Raw genomic sequence first — 12,182 nt, forward strand, 5'->3', positions numbered from 1 at the left:
TTTGTCAGTATAATATTTTTTAGTACTTTCTGTGAGTTTTTACTCCCCTTTCAAGTACTACCTGTTTTTCATAGTGAGAACTATTAAATCTGCTCTTTTATAACTTCTGTGGCAGTTTCATAACAGTACTTCTGCTCTGTTTTCTTCTTACTTCCTGCCCAAACTGAGGGCAGCGCCTGAAGTGTCTGCTCAGTGAAGCCAATAGTGATCAGTGTGCTCTTTCTCTTTTGCCACTTGTTACATCAATCTTAGGCTTCAGAAGAGCTGTGTTTGGGCAGGGAGTAACGGGTGCTGGGAGTAAGTCAAGTGCTAGTTCCTCACTGAAATCACATGATGGCAAATCTGGGAATTCCTGCCTCATTTATGAGTGTGCACAGGATACAATGTCACTCTCTCCCCATCCAGAGATGCTTACTACAAAGAACTGAGCTGAATTCCATAGCGACAAGGTCATTTATCCAAATAAACTCTTTCTTCAGAAAACACCAGGCATCTTGCAGCTCCCTCAGCTGAACCAAGTCTCTTTTCTTTCAACATCTGTGAAATTTTTTATTTTTATTTTTCTTTGATTTCATTTCAGAGGTTTTTATTTTCAGACAAAAGAACTGCTTCAGGAATTCTTCAAAAGAGCAGGTAAAATGCAACTTTTCTACAAGGAATGTTTTCTAGAACAGCTTGTTGTAATTCATTTATCTTGAGGGGATGAGTTTTAATACATGCAATAAAATATTACATATTAAAAGTTAGTCAAACTTTTCATATAGCGCAGGATCTATCAACAGCATTTATGTATACCTGAGCATCCAGCTTTTTAAAACATCACTGAGACACATTGAGTTACAGTGTTTAATGGTTCTTTTAGTTACATTTCCTTTTGTTTTTGCATTGTCTCAAACATTAACCTTTCCCAGAATATTTAATATTTAAAAGGTTGTTTTAACTTACTTTAGATTGTAGATTCTTTCTGGACTCAAACTCACTTGTATTTTTAATAGATATTTTTTGCCTCTCCTATTTAATTTATGTGCAGGGGAAGTGATTCAGGCATACTTTTGGGGCTAGATAATTCTGTAAAATATGAACCTTCATGTTTAAAAAGTGTGTTTAGGTCTCTGTGTTGAGATAAGACATCATGTTGTGAATTCCTGTCTGAAGTAAAATGATTTAATGAAAAATGAATGCAGCAGGCATATATTCCCATTCCTTTTCAACAATTTTACTCATGTTGGCTGTATTTGTAACAAGCTGTTGTGATTTTTCCAGTCATCTTGCTGGAGCAGTCTGCCAACAGGAGAGCAGTCGCAGAGCAACAATGGACTTGTCTGTTGTGCTCAGCCCTGCATTTGCAGCAGGTCTAAGAGGGTGAAACTCTCTCACCACTTCCCAAGAACTTGAGATTTTACAGATTAGGTGTGAACATTTATTTTTCAATGAAACTTAAGGCAAGAGGTTGGGGAATTAGTAATTTAAATGTTGCTATATATTTCTTTTCATGGGGAATATCCATATGTATATTTTTGAGGATAAAATCTATTACATATAGATGTAATACAGATGTGGAAGAGCTGCAGCTTTCAAGAGGTATGGTTTAGCTGAAGTGTAGGGATACTTTTGTGCTTCTTAATATACTCACGGGTGGAAAACAGATTCTTATTTGCTACCTCAACTCTCATAAAAAAAAGTTGATCTCATATACTGCCATCAGAGTTCCTGGTAGTTTCACAAGGGGAACTCCTGAACTGCTGCAAAAGCTTAGCTTTCAATGCAGACTTTTATCTATTAGTAGGAGGCTAATTTGGACCTCATCAGTTCTCTCCTGAAGCATCCATATGCTTTCCTCTGAGTTGAGCAGGTCACCATGAGTAAATCTTAAACATCACAGGAACAAAGAAGGGAAACCATGGATGACAGAATTACTGAAATTTAGGGCTGAACAGATCCTGGTGAGTTAATGAGAATTACCTGGCTTATAGGGTTTTTTACAGCAAAACCTAGGAGGAGAAATAGTTCCTCACCACAAGCCTTTAGGGAAGATCTCTGAGCAGAAAAAGTGGAAAAGAAGGAAAGTGCAGGCTTGCGGGCATGGGAAACTGTTGAGGGACAGAAAGAGAAGAGCAGAGTGTTAGTCTAAGGGATGTGCCTACGATTTTCCCTTTAGAAGATGTGTTAAAATAAGCTATAGCCTACTAAGAGAACTGAGAAATTTAAGCTTTTGCGCTCTTTTCCATTAATAGAGAAATAACGTACAAAACGGATAAAATATATCACATAAGAAGAGCCTTGTTAGTGCGAGACAATACAACAATTATTTCTACATGGTTTCCCAATAACAGTAGCTGTAGAAATACTGAGAAAAAACCTCCACAATATAATGAATATTTTTTTTTTTTCTTTCTGTGACTGGGTGCTCTTGCCAAATCACATTTTCCCCTGAGGATTAACTTTGAACTGCCAATTAAAAGTTATTGCTAAATCCTGTTACAGCAGAAAGCCTTCAGGTTATTATTGTTAAGATTTGGCCGTCGCCTCTCTCGCAGAATAGATTAAACTGCTGGGGTTTTGGTAAATTACTTCTGTAGAATAGCCACATAGCCATTATATGTTTTAGGGGAAGGCTGGCAACTGTATTCAGTTAGGGCTATTTTATTCAATTAAAAACAAATGGAAAAAAAGTGAAATTGAGACAAGAGCAAATATTACAACATCGTGTTAATAGTGCAATAAAGTTTGCCTATTTGATACAGTGATGACCTGGTTTCTTCTTCAAGAGCTTTACAAAACCCCATCAGCCTGTCCTACTTACAAAAGAAAATTATTACTGAAGTCTGTGTACCAAAGGTTGGATGACTTTTCCTACAGTTTTTGGTCAAAGAGCCATAATACTGCAACAATCCTCCTATTTTCCAACAGGCACACGCTGTGCATGTCACTGCTTCAAACGGGGACAAATTGAGCATTATCTTAGAAACCGCCATGTGGTAATGGTTGGCAGATGTTTGGTTTTTTAATGTGGTCACTGTAGGATCATCATCCACTCTAAAATCTGCGTGTCCAGATAGGAGCAGATCAAACAGGAAAGAGGAATGAACCCACTGATATTTCAATTTGGCAGAGAGAAGAAAGGAAACAGTCTCTGTCCATTAGAAAAGCTGTATAGGGCTGCCAAAACCATCCATTCACTCTTAAGTGCAAAGTTCTGCGCCTGGGCCAGGCAATCCCTAGCACAACTACAGGCTGAGTGGAGAGTGGATTCAGAGCAGCCCTGAGGAAAAGGACTTGGGGGTGTTGGTTGATGAGAAGCTCAACATGACGCAGCAGCGTGTGCTTCTGCTGTGCAGAAACCCAGAAAGCCAACTGTATGCTGGGCTGCATTGAAAGGAGCATGATTCTTCCCCTCTATTTGTTCTTGTAAGACCTACCTGGAGTACTGCATTCAGCTCTGAGGCCCCCAACCTAAGAAAGACAGATCTGGGGAGGAGTGCCACAATGATGATCAGGGGGCTGGAGCACCTCTCATATGAAGACAGAGAAAGTTTGGGCAGTTCAGCCTGGAGAAGAGAAGGCTCTGGGGAGACCTTAGAGCAGCTTCCAGTCCCTAAAGGGGCCTATAAGAAATCTGGAGAGGAACTTTTTACAAGGACATGTAGGAATAGGACAAGGAGCAATTGCTTTAAACCAAAAGAGAGGAGGTTCAGCTTAGACATTAGGAAGAAATTCTTTACTGTGGGGGTGGGGAGGCACTGGCAGAGGTTGACCAGAGAAGCTGTGGCTGCCCCATCCCTGGCAGTGCTCAAGGCCAAGTTGAACGGGGCTTTGAGCAACCTGATCTAGTGGTTACACTTATCATTACAATTATTAATTTAATTTAGCATAGAAAACCGATCTTCTAAATGTCTGTTTTAATTGCATAAACCATCTTGGCATGATAAGCCCTATAACTTGCAATTTCAAAACTGACAAGAGCATTGATTATTCTTTTTCAAGGGGCTGGCCTATGATTTGTCTGGTTGCTTAACAAAAAGGGGCAGCATGGTTTTTCTGTTTGTTTCATAGGTCATTTTTATTGTATTTTTATTTTATTTTATTTTAATTTAATTTAATTTTATTTTAATTTTATTTTTCCCTGTACTACTTCCCAGCTACTGAATTCTACTCAGCCCAACAAAACTGCTTTCTGCTACTGCTAACACAGCTGTGATGCTGTAGCTTGCAGCTCAGCCACCAGAGGCTTGGATGTGGGGAACGAGCTAGTGACTCATTCAGCTACTGCCACAGCTGGGCTGCAGTTCTCAGCAGCTTCACAGAGAGTGCCTACAAAGAGCTCTTCTCCATCAAGATTAGAGTTGGTGCCATAATTTTTCACTGGTGGATATAATGACCCCTGAGCAATGTTTAGTCAAATATAATGGAGAGAGACTTGGCCATAGTGGAGTACTCCAGGGCTGCCCTAAATCCAAAGGCTTGCTCTGGTCTCAGGCCTTACACTCGACGGTGTAATATTTTCTTTTCCATTGTCAATGGGAGCATTTTTTAAATATCTCATTTTTTACCTGTCTTCAGACCAGGAGGACTTGAAGCATATGTTTTCCCCCCAGTCCAGCAGCAGGAAGGCAATATGTTTACATGAGTTCTTTTGGATCTGTGGGTTCCTGATTATATGGATCTGTTAATTACTATGCAGGGAGGTGGCTGTCCCATGAGGCATGAGGTACAAGTGAGATGTATTTTATGTTCTGTGGGGAACAGCAGCAGGGAGAGCACAGCAAAATGCCTCTTCCAGCTGCACAATGCAGGAGCTGCTTCAGCAAGGGTGCTGGGAAACTTGCTGGAAAGGATTTTGTTTGAAACTAAATCAAAGCAGAAATATAAATGTGACAGTCCATATTCCTTGAATAGCAAAGGGTGTTTATGGAAGATTTTCCCTCTGAAAGAGTTTCTCTGTCAGAGTAGCAATGAAGCACGGCATTTTGCAATTGCTTGTCATAGAAATACATTTTTGCTATGGCTTTGTAGGTTTGTAGGCTTGTAATTTGGGGTTTTTTTTATATATATTTTTAGCAGGACAATTGGGTTGGTTAAAGTGCTTTGTGAAACTGTATTTATGCCATAACACAAATACCACAAATATATAATATTTTTTTTCCATTTTCTTGGGAATAGGGCAGTGTTCAAAGTGAACAGTGCCGAAAGTTGTAATAAGTACAAATAGGAGAGATGTTGCAACTGTTCAGGGTATAGCACTGCAAACTACTCTCAGACTAGTCTTAGAGTCTGTTAAAACAGCCTCTCTTATGTCAGACATTAATCATAACCTATAGGCGTATGCATAGTTGAGGCAATATCTCTTTGTAGAGACATCATCCAATAGTTGTATGATGTTGAGGGAGCCATTTCTCTGTTTGCACATCTTCTCCTAGTGACTGATCTTTACAAATGGTATATGCTAATTTTAGTCATTGTGGCTCTTTGCAAGGACCCTTAATTTTAGTTCCTAGTGGAATTCATGCTGTAGAAGCAACCTTCACAACACTGTAGAGATCTCATGATAGATGGGTAATTTTGAAATTTGTTTTAACCAATCTAACCAGAATATTGTAGGTGGAAATATTTGTCAAAGCAGTGTCATTTATCATCATACCATAAAGCACTTTTGAATATTTGTCATTTGTGTTCAAGAATATATGCAGGAAGATTTCTGGTTAAGAGGGCTCTTTAAAACAAGAAGAGTTTCTACCTTTTTGGTAGCTCTGTCAGTATGTTTTCTTTTACCTTTTCAAATACAAAATGCACCTTCATGAATCTCTGTTATTAATCTTCTATTTTCCTGATAAGGTAATTAAGCATTTTTGCTTTGTCTCATCAGTAGCAGGGAGAATTTTACCTGGCAATTGTGAATAGCAGTGGGCTAATTACAGAGTCCAAATACAAATACTACTGGAAAACTTGGAAAACCCCCCAAAGTAGGCCTTAGGATACACATGGATGAGACAGCTGTGTGCCTCAAAGATAAGGTCCTGAAAACTGGTGATGGAGGGAGAGGCAGAGACACTTCAGCAGTGCTTATGTAGGAAGTGAGAAAGCTGAACATACTCACTAATAGGCACAAGAAAACTTACTGGGAGACCCTTAAATACCCTCAAACATGGCTCAAGCTTCAGTAAAGGACTTGATTTTTTCAGCACTAAACTCAGCTTATTATAATCAATTGAGTGCTAGAGCCCCTTGGTTTTTTGTACTGGTATTTTATACTTGCTTATATAACTGCTAATACATACTTTTCAGAATTGGCAGTCTTGTGCTTGTATGCCCTTGCTTGGTCTACTTTAAAACCTCCTAGTGAATGAATAGGGGCTAATTTAGTTTATAAACCAGTGTTTTACCTTGCAGATACAATGTCCCATTGAAATTATTTTCCTTGGTGTGTTATACTAAGAAGTTCAGAAGTACAGGAGAGAAAGGGCTTAACTATAGCCAGCAGCAGACAGTTATCCTTTATCTGAGCTGGAGCCTGGCAAGCTTGCTGCCCATGGATGACTCTTCATGTGACAGCTCAAGAAGACTTGGACAGAGCAGGGAATTGGGGTAGGTTGTTGTAAGCATGCAGGGAAATGGGAGGTTTATTCATAAATCCCCACCTCCTCCCACAGTGGATTTTGCATCCTGATTGTCTGTGTTTAACCAGAAATGCCTCATTGGCATCTGCACGATTTTACACAACAGTCAGGCCACTCAGCTAAGGGGCAGGAGTTAGCCAAACACTCTTACTGCTATCATGTGCATTGGGGTCTGGCCCTTGCCTGATACAGTTTGATGCAGGACTCACCATCTTCTTTAAAGCAAACATCCTTCTAGGCAGCCTGGGGCTCAGACTATGGTGGTGGATTGTGCACATGGGGTGGTGGATGAACTTTTCAGAAGTGCCTTGGTAAAATAAGGTCGTATATTAGCTTTGAAAGCTGACCTTATGGATTGATAGGGAAATACCCAGTTCTCCCTAAAACCTTCCTGAAAAGGAATTGCACTTAAGAAACATTTACCATTGGTGTTGAGTTGAAATGAAGAATCCAGGAATAAGTGGCAGATGAAGACTCTGTGAAGGACAGTCTGGTAATTGTGCTGTGCTCTGTCCTGGGAAATGCAAAATCCACATCTGTGTCTCCTCAAAGCTGTAGCCTACTGGTTACCAGGAGCCCATTCCCTTCTTACATTGGGTTCACATACTCAGGGAGCACCTGGATCAAACGCTGGGTTGCTTTGGGTATCTCAGATGACAGTACTTTAGTCTGCCTTAACTATCTTTGAAGCCAGGCCTGGTTTGAGCAGGATCTGGACAAGGCAGTCTGCAGAGGTCCCTCCCAGCCTTGACTGTTCTTGTTCTATGTCCTCTGCAGTAGGGCTTTGGCTGGCTTCAGATCTTCCAGGGAAGAAACTTCAAGCTGCATCTTACCCACAAGAAATAAATACCTTGTCACAGGCTGACAAGTCTTCTTTTCCCTAAGCCAAGAGATATGCATTAATTGGTAGAGTTGACCAGTTTGCAGAAACTGGTGTAGCTCCAACAGCTTCTTCTGGTACGTATTAGCATCAAAACACCCAAAGTCAGGTCAAATGCTGGGCTGATGCAACATTCAGATGCATATCTAGTGTTGAACTACAGATTTTAATCCACATCCCCTGTATTCCAAATAACCCCTTGGTCTTCTTGATGCTTTAGAATCCCTCTTCCAATCCTGTTTTAACCAGAATGTCTACAGTCATCCAGGGAAAAAACTTCTTTTAATAAAATATCACTTGCAATGGAGTGTCACTTGCCAGGAGCTATTTGCAACAGGAAGTTGTGAATACTTGATGTTTCCATGGGTTCAAAAGATGGCTGGACAACTTCATGCCATGGAAGTCCAACAAGGGCTGTGGAGAACAAAACTACCATCACCTGGAGCTGCAAATCCTTGGAGAGTGGGGAAGGCAGGACATGGGACTTGGGGCAAGGGAGGGAAGCTCTGAGTTATTCTTGGATAACTGGTAAATAAGCATGGCCTTGGCTGCCTATGACAGATGAGCTGAACTGTGCCTTAACCTTTATATTCCTGCATTTCAGCAGCAGCACTGTGGTTCTTCTTCCACAGACCACATCCTAATGTGATAATGTATCCTTATGACAGTCTTACAAACTAATGTACATGTTTAACAAAAGAAATGTTTTTGCAAGTACTTCTTTCATATCCTTGACTTCAACTGAGGAAGGGAATGAAAAGAGAGTTTCTTGTGCCATTGTGTATTTACTGTTTTGTTAAGCTGCAGGCTTTTCATTGCATATGTAAGTTTGGGCAGCAGCTAGTGCTTTGTGCTTGTGCCTACTTGCATTTTTCCTAGCTGAGTAAAAGTCAAAAACAGGAAAGAAAAGGAGTTAAAAAAAAATTAAATGTGAATTTAGACTGAAAGAAGCATCTTCTCTAGAAAAGTAGATGTAACAGTCACACACACATAACCACTTACATTTAGAACTCGTATTTACCTTAAGGATTTAAGGGCTGTTGCTCCATGTCTGTATCCTGAGTGAGCAGTGATCCACTAGAGTTTCATAGAGAGGGACTCTCTGGTTGTTAGGGAGTACTCCTTCCCTCCTAGCACTATACAATGCTGTAATGTTTTCCTCCTGAAGAAGGAAGCTAAGTAATTTCAATGAATAATAAGGTCTTTGATATCAATGAATAATTTCATGGGTTTTTATTTAAGCACCATGTGGAAATGAATTTTCTTCTTTTTCTCCTTGACATTTTCTGTGTATCATCCTTGTTAGCTTCCAAGACCGCCTAAGCAGTGAATTTTTTTCATGCCAGCCATGACAGTTTTAGCTGGGTCTGCCCTGGTGGAGAGGATGCCTTGCCTCCAGTGCTCTCCTTTGCCGGGGCACTGGATGCTTTAGCTAGAAGCCAGAAAATCTCTCAACAAGCTAAAAGGCAGCTGGCCATCAAAAAAACCCTAGAGTAACTTTACATGCAATCACAGCTAACTTGGTCTGGGGTTGAGCAGGGACTTGATTTATCAGGAGACACTCCTTCTACATCCCTTTTTTTGTTTTCAAGGAATTTCTCACCAGATAAGTACTAATTTATGCACTGCATCACTTGGTCACTTCTCTTTGGTTAGCATGCGACATACTTGCTGTTGTGTATGCACAGTCCAGCACAGGTATGTGGCAAATATATGAGGGTTATAACTTTATAAAGGCTGTGTGATCATAATACCCTGAGAATACCATTTTCTGCTAACATTTTTTATGCACCAGATTTCATTAAATGGCCCTTTATTTTTTGTCTTGGACATATAGGTTGTTTGAGCACTAGAACCCAGTGTAGAACCAGTGTAGTCTGCTCTGTGGAGAAGGACTTGCGGTGTTGGTTGATGAGAAAATGAACATGAGCTGGCTTCATTGTGTGCGCTTGCAGCCCAGAAAGCCAACCGTATCCTGGGTTGCATCAAAAGGATCATGACCAGCAGGTCGATGGAGGTCATCCTGCCCCTTTACTCTGCTCTTGTGAGACCTCACTTGACATATTGTGTGCAGTTCTGGTGTCCTTATCATAAAAAGGATATGGAACAGTTGGAACAAGTCCAGAGGAGGGCCACGAGGATGATCAGGGGACTGGAGCACCTCCCGTATGAGGACAGGCTGAGAAAGTTGGGGCTGTTCAGCCTGGAGAAGAGAAGGCTGCGTGGAGACCTCATAGCAGCCTTTCAGTATCTGAAGGGGGCCTATAGGGATGCTGGGGAGGGCCTCTTCATTAGGGACTGTAGTGATAGGACAAGGGGTAATGGGCTAAAACTTAAACAGGGGAAGTTTAGATTGGATATAAGGAAGAAGTTCTTTACTGTAAGGGTGGTGAGGCACTGGAATAGGTTGCCCAGGGAAGCTGTGAATGCTCCATCCCTGGTGGTGTTGAAGGCCAGGTTGGACAGAGCCTTGGGTGACATGGTTTAGTGTGAGGTGTCCCTGCCCATGGCAGGGGGTTTGGAAGTAGATGATCTTAAGGTCCTTTCCAACCCTAACTATTCTATGCTTTTATTCTATTTGGGTAAGCCCCTGTTAGGAGATTATCCTAGGCACCGTGTCTAAGATCCTGATGAAGTGCCTGCATGTACTGAAGATTTTATGACTGAGGATGTCAGCAGTGACTCTGTTTTGTCCATTCCCTTTCACTGCTCCTTATAGCACTTTTTGCATCTCTTTCTGATCTTATTTTTTAAGGCTTAATTGGGTATATGTCTCAACTCTGTCACAACATATGTGCTTCAGCTTCAGTAAATTAAATAATGGTAAATGAGTTCATTTGCATGCATGTAGGAACCACAGTGTAGCCAAGTCATTGCAGCCTGGCTGAAAATATGAAACCACAGACAGCTTCATTTTGATTTCAAAAGTGTATATTTTTCTGTTTTGCCGGAGGTACAAATAGAGAAATATTTGCCACTGACTTCAGTGAGGACAAAGTTCCTGTCATTTCACAGAAATGAAGGTTTCATCCAAAGCATTTTTCTAAAGCAGATTTGAAATATGAATACCCAAAGAAGTTACTGGGAAAAAAACTCTTGCATTACACTGAACATGTCTGGTGTTTTGCAGCAGGTCCTCCTGTGGTTACCCCTTGGGAACAGTCTGCACACCATGACCATGCTCCCAGGTTCACAGTGATGATGTGCTTGTATGCTCTAATCCAAAGACCATCATCACACAGCTCGTAATTTCTCCTTTGCAAGCTTCAGGTTCTTGCAGCCATTATGCAGTAGCTGTTGTGCTGGAAGTGATTTTGTGCTCCAGTTCTGAGGCAAATGTTTCCAGAGATGCATTTCTTATGGATAACAGCACAGGGGGTCTGATATTTCCCTCAGTAAACCATTTTCCTGTAGCTCCTTTCTCTGATGAGCTGCAAAAAAAAAGTCTGAGTTCTACAAAACCCTCTGCAAGTGTGAAGCCATTTACCTTGTTCAAAATCCCTTGGGCTTAGGACAGGCAGGAAAGGGGCTGCTGCTGGGCTGGTAGTCTTGTCCCTCTGCCTTACATACTTAGTACAAACAGGAGTAAGTGTATTTAGTATGCATCTTCAGTTTACAGTGGAGTATTTTATTCTTTGCCTGGTTGACGACAATGTTGTTGCTGATAGACTTGCAATACTGCTGTGGTTTAAGTTTATTTTAATCTCAAATGACTAAAAATTTCACATGCCTGATGTGGTAAACTCATCGATGCAATACTTAGATGTAGGAAATCTGAGACAGAGGTTTTAAAAGGTTTCCTTGGGCTGCCCACAATGTAAGTGACACTGACCAAAGTTGGTATCTTCTGGTGGGGCTACATTTTAATCCCCTGTCCCTGCTTCCTCAGGCTGTGCATGCCAGCCCACGTTCCCTGCTTACGCAAACATCAGGGATATGAAATGTGTGATATGCAGGCTTTTGAGTTTGTTATCTCTGTCTCTCTCAAGAAAGCCTGGAAAAGAGAAAGCTTTGAGGATATCTTAGTGTTGTCTTTAACATGCAAAAGCGGTTCTAGAGCAGGTCTTGTCTCAGATGTGCACAGTAAAAGGCAGGAAGTGACAGACTCAAGCTACAGTAAGAAAAATTCTGCTGGCATATAAGGAATTTTTGCTCATGATGAGAGTGTGTTTGCACAGCAACAGGCAGAAGGAGGCTGAGGAATCTTCATCCTGGGAAATATTCAATACCCGGCTGGACAAGACCCTGCTCAACCTGGATTCAGTTTTGCATTAGCCTGGGTTTGGATTAGAAGACCTCCACAGGTCCTTTCTAACCTGAACTATTATATGGTGCATATCATATCATTAGGTGAGACAGCAGCTTGCAGTGTTCTGTGTGTTAAAAAGAAGAAAAGGCACTCTGCATTCATTTTCCAGGATCCCTTATTATGTCACACAATGAATTAAACAACAGCATGGATCAGTGACACCCCCTGCAAGGCTGTTAGACACTCCTGCTTGTGCGGCAGGAAAGCATGTGTGCATGGGTGGGCGCTGGGGAGCAGGAGACTGCCCAAATAAGTGAGGCTGCCTTTCTGGCAGTGCAGCTGCCCAAGCACAAGTGCCTTTGGGTCCCACTAACCTCACCAAGCTCCCCTTGGGTGCAATGGTCACTTTTAGTACCTTTCCAAGGAGAAGCAGGGGCTG

General features: G+C 41.3%; 1 protein-coding gene across 1 annotated transcript in view; it reads left to right on the forward strand.

Annotated features, from left to right (window-relative positions):
* Window positions 1-555: 555 nt before the first annotated feature.
* Window positions 556-12,182, forward strand: part of OCA2 (OCA2 melanosomal transmembrane protein) — a 189,680-nt gene continuing 178,053 nt past the window's right edge. The window contains exon 1 of the mRNA XM_061377887.1: window positions 556-633. The gene's annotated coding sequence lies outside the window, so the exon portion shown is untranslated. The remainder of the gene's footprint in view (window positions 634-12,182) is intronic.

This window comes from Neopsephotus bourkii, unplaced genomic scaffold (genome assembly GCF_033783945.1).
Source record: "Neopsephotus bourkii isolate Nb327-2 ecotype Australia unplaced genomic scaffold, CSIRO-AGI_Nbou_v1 NB_1760, whole genome shotgun sequence".
Lineage (NCBI taxonomy): Eukaryota > Metazoa > Chordata > Aves > Psittaciformes > Psittacidae > Neopsephotus > Neopsephotus bourkii.